Consider the following 15759-nt stretch of genomic DNA (forward strand, 5'->3'; position numbering starts at 1 on the left):
ATTTAGTTTAATGCAGCTCATCTAGGCAGGAGCCTCCCTTCAGGGCTGATCTGATGGTAAAGCCGAATCTTGGTTTTACAAAGTAAAATAAATAAGAGGATGGGCAATTCAGAATCAGCTTATCACTGTTAGGGAAGGGCTAACTTCCAAGGCTCATTTGCATCTGAAGGAAAAGATAACTGAAGGATTATACCCAGGGAGCAAGAGTCAACTCAAAATTAACCCTGTCAATTTTCTCTCTATATCTGTCTTTATTGCTTTGTCAATGACCTATAATAAGTACATATCCAAGGCATACAGCATGATGTTTTGATTCATGTACACACTGTGTACAATTTTTAAATATTTACTTTATTTTTTTGAGATTATAATAGAATTACATCATTTCCCCGAACCCTTTCTTCCCTCTAAAGCCTCTCATGTCCTCCCTGACCCTTGATGTCTTTAATTGTTCTTACACACACAGACATGCATGCACGCATGCTTGCTTAATACATAAACACAACTTGCTCAGCCTGTTAAAAGATTCTCCGTGGATATGTTTTCAGGGCTCACCATTTGGTTTTAGATATCAAATTGATATGCTCTTCCCTGGAGAAGACATTTCTGCAGCTCTTAACATTCCTTAGTTGCCTGGAGTTCTTTGTCTAGGGCTGAGGCCTCTTGGTCTTTCCCTCATCCATGTGCATAGATGCCTTTGTCCAGCTCACACTTGGGTAGTCATGTTGGTGAGTCTTCATGGATGCAGCTTCTGACATTACTAGGAGACACAGTCTCACAGCAAACTCCCTAAATTTCTGGCTCTTATGATCTTTCCATTCCTCCCTCCACAGTGATCCTGGAGCCTTAGGTGCAGGAGTTATCTTATAGATGTAACAAGTAAGTCAATCAAAGCTGAGCAAATACCTGAGCCAAGCCTCAAAAAAGGCACCTTTCTCATGGCTATTCCATCACCATTTACAGCTAAGGGATGAAATCATCCTAAATAGCAACAAATAGTGAATGGATAAAAATGCAGTTTATGTAAAAACAACAGAAAGCCACTTCGACATAAAAAAGGATGACATTGTGTCATTTGTGACAACATGGGCAGACTGGGAGACATTGTATCGGTACTACTGTAGAACACGCCAGAAACCAGGTGCTTGCTATAGATATCAGCTGGATTACCAAGAGGAAGCTTATACAACTTCCCCCAGGTTATCAATTTAAAACAGGAGGCAGAAGCCAGTTAGGGTCACAGGAAGTAGCAGTGGAGGGAGCTCACTGGCTTCTGTCAGCTTCTGGGAGGAAGCTGGAGGAGAAGGTACAGGAAAACCTTGGCTGCCAGCCCAAGCTATCAGTTCCTGGGCACCAAATACCATCACCCTAGGATTCAGTCCTAGCTTCACAGCTTTAGCATGTGCGAGCCACATGCAGACCCATCCCTGCCTCACCATGTGGCTGCACGCACTCATCCTTCAGGTTTCAGAAAAGAAAGGTTATCCCTGGCCCAACTTCTGCCAACACAGTAATCAGGACTCCCAAAGGCTGGGCAGAAAACAGAAGACCATCCGAAGGGAGGGAGAGCTGTCAGTCCTCACCAATACCTCTTAACTTGTCTCTAGCTTCAACCACACCTCAGACCCACCTTCTATTTTCTGTCCTTTAAGATTTTTAATCTCTTGGCTCATTGTCCTAATTGGATATGGTATTCAATAGTGCACAAAAAGTTATCACACTGTAAGGAATATCATTAACTAAAAGAAGAGAAACAGCAGAGGAAAGAACAATGAATCAGGGAGGAGTGCTTGAGCTGCTGTTACCACGGAAATCCAAATGTACAAAAGAACTGGACCTTCAGGAGCTTGAGGAGGCTTGTGCAAGGAGGAGGACAGAGGAGAAACGTTCCTGAGAAATGCTCCTTCTGAAAGCCAAGAGGTACAGGGTGAATCTGTCAATCACCTTACAAAGGAGGTCCACCAGGCATCTGGGAAGACAGTGTGTAAACCCAACAGATAGTCACACTTTTGCAGACCAGGGGCATGAAAGCACAAAAGAGGCTTAGGTAACTTCCAAGGTCAGTCAAAACCACCAGCTTACAATTTAACGAAAGCTTTTAATACTACAAATGCCCACCTTTTCTCTCCACTTCTTATGGTTCAGCTATAAAGAAGGCTGTCGTGGTAGTCCAATCCCTAATGAGTTCTCTCTGGCTGTTTAGGACTCTGAAAAGGAAAAATAAATGGGAGCAAATGTAAATGTTTTCCAAGCCTCTCTAAAAGAATAACATTAAAGAGACCCACTAGTTAGTAATGAAAATGTCCTACTTAAATGAAATTTTATTTTCAGGAGGACCAACTACAGAACAGCCAACAGTAATAGGTTTTATGTCCAAGTGGGCAACCAGGAGCAAGGCGCGGCATGCTTGCCCTTGGCTATTAGGAGCTCTATTGAGACAATGGGGGATGCATGACCAAAAGACAGTCTGGGGAAAATAGCCTTTCCTTTTTTTTTTTTTTTTTTAATAAATGGGAGTTTTTATTCACAAATTGCCATAGAAACATTTTTTTCCTGATTCTTTTAATTTGTTGCACAGAAACCTATGCCAGGAAAAAGAAGAGGTCAAACGGCTGTTAAACCGAAGACATCATAACTGAAGCAACATAGAGGCTGTATAGTGCATAAAACACCCTAGAGCCCCAGTTCCCTATTTCCGGTCTGAGTGGGAGCCGCTGTGCAGGCCCTAGGACAAGAAATCCACTTCAGATGTGGAGCTTGAGAGATTCTTAAATCAGGAGACAAAGACTGAGAACTACAGCCTCATCATCTTTTGGCAGACCAAAAGCTGAGGCTGCTAACAACAAAACTGACTTTTTTCCCTTTTCTTCCCACCTCCAGGAAAGGGCTTTTTTACTGAAGCATAGGCAACCCATAAATGCTCGTTAGAAACAAAGGCAAACTATGAAGTGTTTCCTGGATTTGTAGTGGCACATTCCCGTGTGCCAGGGAGCTTACTGAATACTTACTATCAAGAACGAACCCTTAAAATGTGATTTTCCAGGACCTGCAGAGGCGGGTAAATGGTTAAGAGTACTTGTTGCTCTTTCAGGGGACCCACGTTCCTCTCCCAATGCCTACGGGCTCTAATTACGTCCTGGAACTCCAATTCTAGGGTACTCATTGCCTTCTAACCTCCATGGCACCAGGCAGAAATGTGGCCCACACATGTGCATGCAGGAAAAAACACCCATACAGATAAAATAAGTTTATCTTTCAAGTAAAATACAGTTTCAAGACTAGTGCAGAGGAAAGTGGATGATGGCTGCTAATCAAGCTAATCCAAGTTCTACACTGGTGCCTGATAAAGAGCTTGTGCCAATGACATTAAAGTTCCTGTTGCAATTTAAATGACGTAGACTTTTGCAAGGGGCAATAAATGAATGAGCCAAAATCGTTTTACAGGGTCTAATTTTTACAAGAGAAGAAACTTCCTTGTAGGTAGTGGATGGTGAAGCTTTGAAAACCTGTACAAGGCCAGTTCAGAAAAATGATGTCAGTACGGACACCACCATGTCTACAGATGTCACATCTCTCAAGGCACCAACAGATCCCTCACGTCACAGAATCTTCCCAGAGAAGTGGCCTAATACCTGGACCGATGAGTGGGTGACAGATATTGGTCCTATAAAACTGGCTTCTCCAAACCCAACTCTGACTAAAGTCAGGCTATTAATTTCCTTAAGAAAAGGAGTGCTCCATGGCTCATTAAGATCATGGAATTTGAAAACCCAGACCTTGCTTTGCCTTATGTGTGTGATCTAACACTGAATAAGTGACATGTGCTTCTGGACCTGTGTGCATGTGTGTGTGCGTGTGTGTGCATTCATGTAGATACCAAAAGCCAGTGTCCAATATCTTCTCTGGCTACTGTCACCTTGTTTTCTGAGACAGGGTTTCTCATTGATTGTCTCTGCTGGCTGGCTAGCAGGCACCGGAAGTCTGCTCGTCTCTACTTCACCATCATTGGGGTTACAAACATATGATAGACACTACACTAGTTTTGTTTTTTTTTTAACTTGGGTGTTTGGTTTATGAGTATAAATGTTCACTCATAATGAACTCAGGTCCTCATGTTTGTGCAGCAGTCACGTTATCAGCTGAGTTATTTTTCCCCTCCCTAGGCTTCATTTTTCTCATCTATAAAATAAGAGTCATTGAGTAATGACATATGACAGCCAGTACCATCACTGCACACCAGTTTTTAGCTTTCCTCTCTTTTCCGGTACACAGAAGAGCTGCTGATGAGTGTGCCTTCTGCCTGGGTCTGACCGCTGGACCGGCACTGGTGTTTGGTGCACTGCTCGGTCTAAACAATGAAAAGTCCACATACGCTACTCTGTACTCCTCCTGATCTGGCGCTGGGTTGAGAAACAGAAGGAGGTGAACGAAGCCTCCAGTCAGCTTGCCTAGCCTGTTGAGTACGGACACGGAAACAGTAGGAGAGGGACGGCAGCACAGCCTGCACATCCTGACTAATGTACGTCAAGTCCTTGGGGGAAAATAAAGTGCCACTATATAAGATGTCCTTGGCCTAAGGCTCTGTCAGGGAAAACAAAAATAAAGAAATGGACAAAGTTCTTATCAACCACCAGTTCATCAGTGTTACCCCCACTGCTAACCACTGTGCAGTGTCCAAGTGTGGGAACTAAGGTCCTAATCCCAAGGTGCCAATTTGATTGTCCGTTACTCTCTCAACAAACATGGACTGGGTTTCTACCCCGGGCAGGACACAGTACAAGGAGCCGATGAGTTGATGATAAAGTGACTACTATGCACCACATTCCAGGTGATGCCGGATGCAGGGACACTGTCTGAGGGAGCCCAGGTACAATTCCTCATGAACACATAGGGCTATGTTCTAGTGGCTTGGAAAGGAAGGGGAAAAGAACCCCATGCAGCAAGGGGGTGAGGTAGCATAGCACCCACCAAAAGCTGCCAGGGCCTTTGCTCTGTGAACAGAACTCACTGGAGACAACCCAGTGCTCAGCACACTTGGGTGAGAGGATGAAGATGGACAGGATGCTAGCTCCCACCCATGGCGTCTTAACAAGCTGATGGCTGCTTACATCCGATGGCGCTTGCTGCTGCTGGAACAACAGGGAAGGAAATACTTGCATACTTAGCTGGTTTATGAAATATGTACACTTACATGCATTAACTATAGGTTAAAACTTTTATATTAATGTTTTACTAAGCAGTTATTATTTATGTTCAATAAACTGGGATAGCCTCTGCAAAAAGAAAAAAATTAAGTATATCTGGAAGGAAAAAGAAGAGTCTAAGGTATATGATTCCACACATGTAAATCTTTCCATTTTAAATGACCATTTTCTCCTTCATTCCTGAAACTAACTTTTTCTAAGTAGAAAATTCTCTAAAAGAAAAACAAACAAACAACAACAAAAAAAAAAAAAAAACCCCAGCTCTCGATAATTGAGTGACTAGCGTGTTCTTGACCGACTATCAGACTGCAGCCAGACACGTTGTTGACGTAATAGCTTGATTCCTGGAGACAGCCATTTTCCATCAATTGGGTGAAATGATTGCATCTGGAAAATGTATATACTTGGACTTAAAACTTAAAATCAGTTGCCAACTGCATCAGAAAATCTCTATTAATTTTAAGCAGATTCTAACAGAACTGAGCAGGGAAGTGCTGCCACGTTTCTCAGTGCTTGATCTGCTGCCTTTGACTCTAATTTAATCCCAGCATCTTTGCTTTACACATTTTGCTGAGAATTTTCAAGTCTTTGCATGGCTTGTAGGCTATCAATTCTACTGGCCAGACTCTACAAAGCCTCATGCCCATTTCGAATAATTCTACACTTAAAAACAAGAAAGAAAGAAACTATGAAACTTCAAGACAGTGTTTTCAGTACGTCAGGAAGTAAACTTGGGGGTATAAGACATAAGCAAGATTTAAACCTCAGTGTGAGACAACATCATTTTCCTGCTTTTCTTTTACATCTCTCCTCCTGGGATGTTTTTAAACAGAAAATAGATCTTAATATATATAGGAAATTAGCACATGACAAAATGTTGAGAAGTCTTTGGGGAAGGGGTACAGAAAGGCTCAATTAACAAGAATTGCCAGGCCAGCTGGTTATTTGTGGAAGAAAAACCAAATTCAAGGTTTTTTTTATTGTTTAGCGTAAACTATATTCTAAAGGTATAAACTATATAAACTATATTTTAAAGGTATAGATAGCCCTTGCCACTGTGATTGGTGATGGCTACCTGAAAACCCTTTTATATTTTTTTCTAACACTTATCTTGACACTCCACCCCAGTAAGGTCTTAGAAAAGTTTTCAAGATCCTTCAGGACACTCACAGTGACACAACTGTCTGCACCTCACTAAAGCCCTCCTACACACACACACACATTTTCCTATTTCTTAGAGTCTGGAACAGATGAAAGCTAATTGGAAAATAGGCCAGATCACACCATTCAAAATGCCTCAATATAGTGAAGAAGATGTCTGTGACATAACCCTGGTCTGGACTGGATGCAGCAGGCAGACCTGGGGAAGCTATGTCAAGTCCTTCCATCTGGACAGCTACTAACAGCAGTGCAGCTGTGCAGGGGAGCTGATGGCAATGAGAATTTCACAGGAGTCACACTTCAAAAAGTGGCCTTTTTTAACACTTTCAGAATGTGCACTCAGGGTAGTTTTTTATTTTAATTTTTATTAATTACAATTTATTCTGGAACCAATGCAACAAGCCAGGAATCCTGCAAACATCTGCAGCTTCAGCTCCGAGGAACCTGATGCTCTCTGTGTTCTCCACATGTGAACATGCTCGTACTGTTCATGCACACATGCATACATACTTAAACACACTAATTAAAAGTTACTTTAAGGGAAAAAAAAAAAAAACAGGCATAGTGGTATGCATCTAAACCCCCAGTACTCAGGAGACAAAAACAGAATCCTAGGACTTTCTAGTCAGCAAGTCTAGGCTACTCAGTGAGCTCTAGGCCCATGAGAGACCCTATCTCCAAAAATAAGGTCAGTGGAACTTGAGAAGCAACACCAAGCAACACACACAGACATGCACATGAGAGAGAGAGAGAGAGAGAGAGAGAGAGAGAGAGAGAGAGAGAATAAGCCCAAACCAGATCAGTAACACAAAACAGCATAAAACAGAAAATAGATCTTAATATATATAGGAAATTAGCACATGACAAAATGTTGAGAAGTCTTTGGGGAAGGGGTACAGAAAGGCTCAATTAACAAGAATTGCCAGGCCAGCTGGTTATTTGTGGAAGAAAAACCAAATTCAAGGTTTTTTTATTGTTTAGCGTAAACTATATTCTAAAATAAATTCTAAGTCATAAAGTTTAGAAATTCTATTAGAGAATCCTAAAGAAAACAAAATTAAATATTTGTTTTCTCCCTTCATGGGGAACAGCATTCTAAAATTGCAGTATTCACACACATACACAAACACACACAATACACATGAATACTTGAAAATAAAATTAATAATTCAATTAATAAATTCTGAGGCTAGAGATGTGACTCAGAAATAGAACACTTGGATAGCATTCTCAGAGCCCTGGGTTCAATCTTCAGCACTACAAAAATATGTAAATAAATTATAATAATGAAAATTTTATATAATAAACTTATAATTGTGTTACCTAGAATGTTAAATAGTAAACATATTCTTATATAGTATTAGTAATTTTAAATATTAAATAAAATTAACCACCTACATAACAAAAATTACTATTTTGAGACAGCAAAAAATACTTTCTGAGTTTGCAAATTAAAACAGTATTATTAGATTTTGCTGATCAAATTAGCCATGTGAGTACTCAATGCCTATCAGAGCTGCTACTTCCAGACTCCAATTCACCTATACACGGAAAAGAAATGGACTATTATTTACTATATATTTATAGTAAATAATATATATATTTATTATTACTATATAATGGATATTATTTACTCACATAAATAATATCAAGCATACTACCAGTGGCCTTAATTTTTGATCTAACTTTTTCCTTCAAAGAAATCAATCCTGAGGCTGGAGAAATGGCTCAATGGATAAACAATTAATAACCTGAGTTCAATTCCCAAAACCCACACAAAAGTTGAAGGAAAGAATCAGCCTCACAAAGTTGTCCTCAGGCCTACACACACACACACACACACACACACACACACACACCATATGGATACAATGATAAATACAAATTTAAAAAGAATAAATCTAAATAAAATAATCAAGAATTTATGCAAAATATAAATGTGTTAAGATACACATTGGGCCATGATACATAAAGCTGGAGTTGGATACATAACCCTGAGAAATGGAATGGCAATAAATTATGACAAATCCAATATTATACATCACAATTTAAATTATGTCTACCAAAAGGTTTTTTTTTACTTGTTTTGTATTATTGTGTGGTCGGTAATTGTAGCCACACAGTGTATGTTTGGGTGCAGCTGTATACATACCACACATATGTGTAGAGGTTAGGGACAATTTGTGTTTTCTCTCCTTCCACTGTAGGTACCAGGCATCACTCTCAGATCACCGAGCCTCAATCAGGCTTCCACAAGCAAGTGCCTTTTACCAACCAAGGCATCTTTCCCACACAGGAAACTGTATGTGTGTGTGCGCTCGCCTGTGTGTGTGTTTACATGTAGAATTTAAAATAAATATACCAAAATGATCAATAGTGATCATCACTATAATTTCTCTAGAAGATGGATTATATGTAACTAGTTCAATTACAGGTGACATTTTATTAACTAAACGGCTTTGTGTTTCCCACCATTGGCAATACCTAACTTCTTAGTCAGAAAAAAACAAACCTGAAAGACAACACTTAACCTCTCATAAAAAGAAAAGAGAAAGAGAAAAAAATGTTGATGTTCCCTAAGCCAAAACTCATTCTAGCCACAACTGATAATGAGCTCTAGTATGTAATGTAAGAGTTCATATTGCAGATTAAAAACCATTACTGAGGGGCTAGGAAGACAGCTCACGTGGTAAGGCGCTTGCTGTGCAAATGTGAGGACCCAGCACTAACACAAAGCCAGGTGAGGCAGCTCACACCTATAATTGCTGTTCTGGCAGACAGGGTCTAATGGATCCTAAACTTTCTGGCCAGCCATGCCTAGCCAAGCCGGTGAGCCCCAGGTTTAATGTGAGATACCATCTCAAAACATAGCATAACCTGACTTCCACAGGCACATATACACACATGGACACACAAATAAACATACATGGACACATGCAACACACATGATAGTATCTTATAAAACTAAAACATACCCTAAATTCTTCAGAATCTTATCTCAACATGAGCCACCCAGGTCTTAAAAATATGCTGGCATAAACCCCAGCCCAATGCTGATACGGGTTTAAGCATAAACATCCAGTTTGTACACAAATGACAGGATCCAATAAATGTTCTGTAAGCAGAAAAGCCAGATTCATTAAAAGGAACTTGATCAATAACCTTGATTTGGACATTATTAGATTGTCAGACCAAAACGCTGCAATTAATGGAGGCCTACCCTCATTAGGGCAGGAAGTTGGAAAACAGGGCTTGCCAGTCACTTTGTTCTAATGCAATAACAAAGGAAACAATGTACCGAGATTATTAACAAACCAACTGGGAGAAATAAATAACTCTAGGGAGCATGATATGCTGGAGTATTAAGATACAACCGCAGGGAATAACTCAGAAACCTTCTAATTAAGACACAAAGGGATGGTCCAATTGAAGATGACCAAAAGGATAAAGCATACTTAAGTGCCGAATAGCGTTGGCATAGAATATTTAGACTGTCACAAAGACTCTGAGGAGAAGCCCCCCAGCACAGCTGCTTCCAAGCCGCATGAGATCATTAGCCACCCACAGCAACCATCTCCTCCACTATCAAACACAGAAAGACCTAACCTTGAAGGGTGAGTGTAGAGTGAGACGATAAATACAGGACACCTCGTTCACAGCCTTACAAAGAAGGTTATAGGCTCCTGCTCTGTGGCTGTTCCCTATGGATTGCAACATTACCTTCTTTAGAGTGAGTGGAGAGACTCAAGAGCTGAGGCTACATGAGCGGTAAATGATTGCTGCAGGAGAGGGGGCCCTTTAGTGACGAGGCACCGTACAAGCTGCCCAAAGGACTCCAGTGGAGAGCCTTTGTGTGCTGTTACCCACGCTGGGGTAAGCTCTTTAGTGATGCTTGTACCTTAGAGTCACCAGCCCTCCTGTAAGTAAACAAAGATCTGGGCTCCTGTGAGGAACCCAAGTGAACACACTGGTTCCCCATACTGGACTTGGGGGCTCATTTCTTTGGTCTGTTGTTGCCCTCTTGGAGGCAAGGAAACAGTCTCATGAAAAGCAACGAAAAACTTGCTGGACTGCCTGTAACTGTATAAAGAGAGGCTATCATCAGTGCTCCCTATGCTGTGGGCATCGCTGTCCCTTCTCTGGCCCAATGGAAAGTGTGGGGGAAGGCCTCGTTTGTGCCAAAGGAAGGCTGGAAGAGCTGGAAAAGAAATGATGTGTCAGCAACCTGAGTGATAATGCAGATGGAGACTAGGGATAGCTCCCAGCACAGTGAGTGTGCAGACTGTGTCCACCATGCATCAAGCCCTGACTCGGCACAGAATTGGGGACGAAAGAAGGAGTAAAGAGCAAAACCAGTCCTGTCAGAGCAGCAGGACCACGGCCACCACAGAAGGTGGAGAAGTGTGTCAGGAAAATGCAATAAATCTTCTAAGTAAAAGGACAATAAATTCAGTGAGAACTCAGCAAATCCAGAATAAGCCTATCGAACATGACTTTAAAAGAGATGTCGAAGACAGAGAGGGAAGAAAATTGGCAGTGCTGGGAAGCATTAATGAAGACAAAAATCAATATTACTCAGTAACAAGATAAGAGAAAGATGCTAGAAATACAAGATAAGTGTTTTTAATAAGCGAGTGCCACGTGGGGTGCATCATAATGCTGAGAGAATTAGACAATGGCCTTACAGGAAGTAGCAGGGATGCTGGGTTCTAGCCATCACCAGATGCTAATGAAAGACCCTGTGGGGTACCAGTGATCACTGGAAAGTGAAAGGGCAGAGCTGACAACTTGTCAGTGCCTTAGCCCTCTGTCTACAAAGAAGAAATAAAGACAATTTATAGAGCTACCAAGAATCAATAGCAGCATTAAAATTGATCATAATTAACATCCAGGGTAGTTGAAGTTGGAGTACTAATGAGTTGCTTTTTTGTTTTTTGTTTGTTTGTTTGGTTGGTTGGTTGGTTGGTTTTGTTTTTTTTTTTTTTTTTTTTTTTTTTGTGGGAGGGGCAGGGTTTCTTTGTGTAGCCCTAGCTGTCCTGGACTTGCTTTGTAGATGAGGCTAGTCTTTAACTCACAGAGATCCACCTGCCTGAGTGCTGGGATTATAGGTGTGCACCACTGTGCCTGACAATAATGAGTTGTTGTTGTTGTTGTTGTTGTTTTCTGGGAATTTTTTAATTTTTATTTTTTTAATATTAGTTACAGTTTGTTAACTTTGTATCCCTGCTGTATCCCACTCCCTCTTTCCCTCCCAATCCCACCCTCCCTCCCTCATCTCCTCCCTGCCCCTTTCCAAGTCCACTGATAGGGGAGAACCTCCTCCCCTTTCATCTGATACTGGTTTATCAGGTGTCTTCAGGACTGGCTGTAAAGTCCTCCTCTGTGGCTAACAGGGCTGCTCCTCCCTGGGGGGTGGGAGGTCAAAGAGCCCACCATTGAGTTCATGTCAGAAACAGTCACTGTTCCCCTTATTAGGGTACCCACTTGGATACTGAGCTACCAAGGGCTACTACTGAGCAGAGGTTCTAGGTTGCATCCATACATGGTCCTTGTTTGGAGAAAGAGTCTCATAAAAGACCCCTGTGCCCAGATATATTTGGTCCTTGTGGAACTTCTGTCCTCTCCAGGTCATATTAACTAAAACAAGGAAATCATGAAATTTGCAGGTAAATGATGGGACCTAGAAACGATCATCCTGAGTGAGGTATCCCAAAAGCAGAAAGACACACATGGTATATACTCACTTATATAGACCTATAAGGTAGGATAAACATACTGAAATCTATATACCTAAAGAAGATAAACAAGAAAGAGGACCCAGGGTACGATGATCAATCCTCACTTAGAAAGACAAATAGGATGGACATTGGATGTAGGAGCAAACAAGTAACAGGACAGGATCCTACCACTGAGGGCCTCTGAAAGACTCTACCTAGCAGTGTATCAAAGCAGATATTAAGACTCATAACCAAACCTTTGGCAGAGTGCAGGGTATCAAAACATAATAATAATGAGTTCTTATGTTGAGGAAAAGTATATGTAACAGGTATGGTGAGGGCCTTTGTGACTGGCTGAGAGGAAGAAGGACATGGGTGTGCGCTTCAGTTGTCCCTTGCTTTCCTCAAATTCTCTAATTCTATTTTACCTGTAAAAGATATGTGCATATATAAATATCTGTATTTATATTATATAGAATGTATAGATAGCTGATGCATAAGCTGTGACTTATTCATGGTTAACTGACAAAGACCTAGCACACAGCAAGAGCTACATGGCAGCTGTTTGATATGTGACAGCATCAACTGTTTGAGTAGATTGTAAAGAAAGACACAAGTTCCCACTGCCTGTTGAGATACTGTCACACTTCTAAAGAATAAATGACCACAGTGTTGACAAATCCTGTTTGCTGCTCAGTTCCTCAGAGAATACACAAAAGGTTTCCTTTGGTTTTAAAAATGATGAGTTGGGGGAGGCGCTTAAGGGGTTTAGCCTACGCAAGCACCTGTAGACCCTGTGTGTCTACGGTCCCTTGAATAAGAAGTCCAGCTGGGCTGAGAACAACCCCTACCGTGCACTTCCCAAACCCAACAGAGCCAAGCTCCTCACAGGCCAGGGGTTCTGAAGCGGCAGGGGCGCTCCTACTCTGCGCAGGGGTCAGTCACCACACTGCTCTCACCCCTGACGGTGCACCACCATCAACATATATTTTTGGATCAATGGCAGTGACAAAAATGTCCAAGTGTTTATTTCCTCTTAGAATGCTAATTTTTGATTTTTCATTTTCAGTTCCTCAGCTCATTTGTATGTACAAATATAGCCTGTGAATACTTGCCAAGTGGACTAGAAATTTAGATTTCCTTACGATCCTAATTCTCACCAATGAGCCGAGGTATGTGTCAGGAGGGCAGTGCATCTTTGACTCTATGGAACATACTGGCTGAATTTGTTATAAATTGTGAAATACATAGGAAGGGGTTGAAACTATTTTAGACTGCCCAAAAAGTGCTAATGAAGGTTATATAGCAGAAGATAACTAGATCCTAATATCAACATTACATCTTATTTGAGAGTTTTTATGGATATCTAAAAATAGAGAAACGTGTCTACCTACCTCCAGACAAATGCTATATGGTCAGTTTCAGAAGCAATGAGAACTGTACAATGAGACGTCTGTGTGAAAGAATGAGAAAGCCTCTCAGAAACTGGCCTAACAACAGCTATGCTCAGGCACGACAAGTGCAAGGGGCATAGAGAGGCCAGGCTCTGATGTAAACTAAATGAAATGCGCTGTTGCCCGTGTTCTCTTCCCAAACCCTTTGCTTTGTCTCCACAGCGCAAGAATTTTTGGCAGTTGGTGACTGTAGACACAATGTACTGTATATTTCACAGCGATTCCCACAGAAATCTGCTGTCCCTCCCAACACTGAAGGAGAAAGCACCATCTTCTTGCCCCTACCCACTAACTGTTCCAAAGAACCTAGAACCCTCATCAAATTTACACAGAGGTATTCTTATTACACCAGAAAGGAACCTGAATTTATGAAAGTTAAATTTATGAAAGTTTAAAACTGAAACATGACCATCAAAAGTGAACATTTTTATGCTTAGCAGGTGAAATATACTGTCTTACAGAGAACAACTCATAAACACTCATCAAAACTAGCACCTATGTTGTGACCATTTCCTGATTTGATTTCGTTTCTAGAAACTTACTGGCAAATCCTGCACAGCATGAGCTCACAGCTTACTTCCAGGGTTTCATAATACCGTAAGAATGAAGGCAGCCTGACTGGCCACCAATTGAAAACTGAATTATATAAATTAATTTAATTTATATGAAATCTTTAATTAAATAAATATATTAAAAATTTATAGGTAAAAATAAATAAATTTAGCCATAAAACTGAATGCTTTGAAGCCAAAATATGAGGCAGCTCAATCCACCAGATAACCAATCTCCATGTGCTCAAGTAAAAAATCTCATGTTGCTGGGTCCCTAAAAGCAATATATTTAAACATACACAACTTTCTATTAGGTAAGAAGATAATAAGGACATAAAGAAATACCCACGCAAAACAGTTTAAGTTAGTATTTGTTAACTAGTTGATCTTCCGCATTTGTTCCTCTCGGCAGCTCTAATATTCCTACTTTTCAGGTGACAAAACTGAGACACAGTGAGGTCCAGTAGTTTCTCTACAAAACCGCTGGCCGGCATTCAGAGACACCATCTGAGAAATGACCGCATAGAACTTTGTAGAACAGGGACTGGGGTGTAGCTCAGTGACCGCCTGACATACACAAGATCCTGACGTAGGTCCTTAGAACCGGAAAGAGGAGAAGAGAGGAAGACAGAAAGGGAAAAGCCACCCTGGAAGAGAGGAGGCGGGAAGGACAGCTTGGATAGGTAGAGGGGGAAGTTTTGCTTTTACCCAAGTCTTTGGAATTCTGTCACAAGTACAAGCTGCTCAAGAGCAAATAATCCACTCATTTGTCATCGTTTGCTTGAATAAATTGTCAAGAAGGACAGCGCAAATAGCACTATGCATGAATTATGCATTTTTTAAGAAATGTAGTTTCCTCTCTCCCCCCACCCAGATTTACTTGTATACTTGAGCCTGCTGATTTTCAGGAACTTGAAAATGAAAAATACGATTCATTGTATACAGAATCCACAGTTAGGAGCATGAGAAATTTCCAAAGCAGTCTAGAGAAAATATGCGCACTGATGCAAACATACACATGCATGCATACACACATATATGTGCATGTATATAATCACATACATACATATAAGCACACATGGATGTACCTATACCTACATATATGTACACACACAAACATTATGGCTATTGCTGTGGGTGAGGGTTGAGGCCGTTTATCCATTACAGATTAACCGGAACAGTAGAAACTTTTGACTTTATTTCTACATAAAGGAAGACATTAAATGCATTCCAGATAGTGAAAAAAATAAAAGCATATTACCCCATCTCCCAGCTGTGATCTATTACCAACAGTAACAAAGAGATATAGTGTACTTTTTCTGATATTAAATATTTATTCTAAAATGTGGATATAAACACATAAATTCTACATCACCAGAATATATGAATCTCACAGAAGGGTGCCATACAATTGTGATGTTCATATGCCGATCTGAAACATAAAATTCAAAACACAGAGCAGTGCTTGTGAAGCCTTGACATGAACCATCATTGGGTCTGACTAGGGCACCAGGACCTTGCGCTTGTAAGGAGCTCCCTAGTGACAACAACACCAATGGTGACCAGGCTGTAGTCTGAATCGCAACATGCTAGACAACATGTCTAATTAAATACAACTCTAATCTGAAACATCAAGCTGAAGAACTCAGTTGCAATTATTAAGATCTTTCAA

General features: G+C 40.8%; 1 protein-coding gene across 9 annotated transcripts in view; it reads right to left on the minus strand.

Moving 5' to 3' along the window:
* The window catches only part of Csgalnact1 (chondroitin sulfate N-acetylgalactosaminyltransferase 1), a 349122-nt gene that overhangs the window by 224332 nt on the left and 109031 nt on the right, over positions 1 to 15759 (minus strand). For 6 of the 9 annotated variants that reach the window (XM_060381885.1, XM_060381879.1, XM_060381880.1 and 3 more), the window contains one exon: positions 2119 to 2207. The exons of the other annotated variants lie outside the window; for them this stretch is intronic. The gene's annotated coding sequence lies outside the window, so the exon portion shown is untranslated. The remainder of the gene's footprint in view (positions 1 to 2118; positions 2208 to 15759) is intronic. 9 annotated transcript variants of the gene reach the window in all.

This window comes from Meriones unguiculatus, chromosome 4, assembly GCF_030254825.1.
Source record: "Meriones unguiculatus strain TT.TT164.6M chromosome 4, Bangor_MerUng_6.1, whole genome shotgun sequence".
Classification (NCBI taxonomy): domain Eukaryota; kingdom Metazoa; phylum Chordata; class Mammalia; order Rodentia; family Muridae; genus Meriones; species Meriones unguiculatus.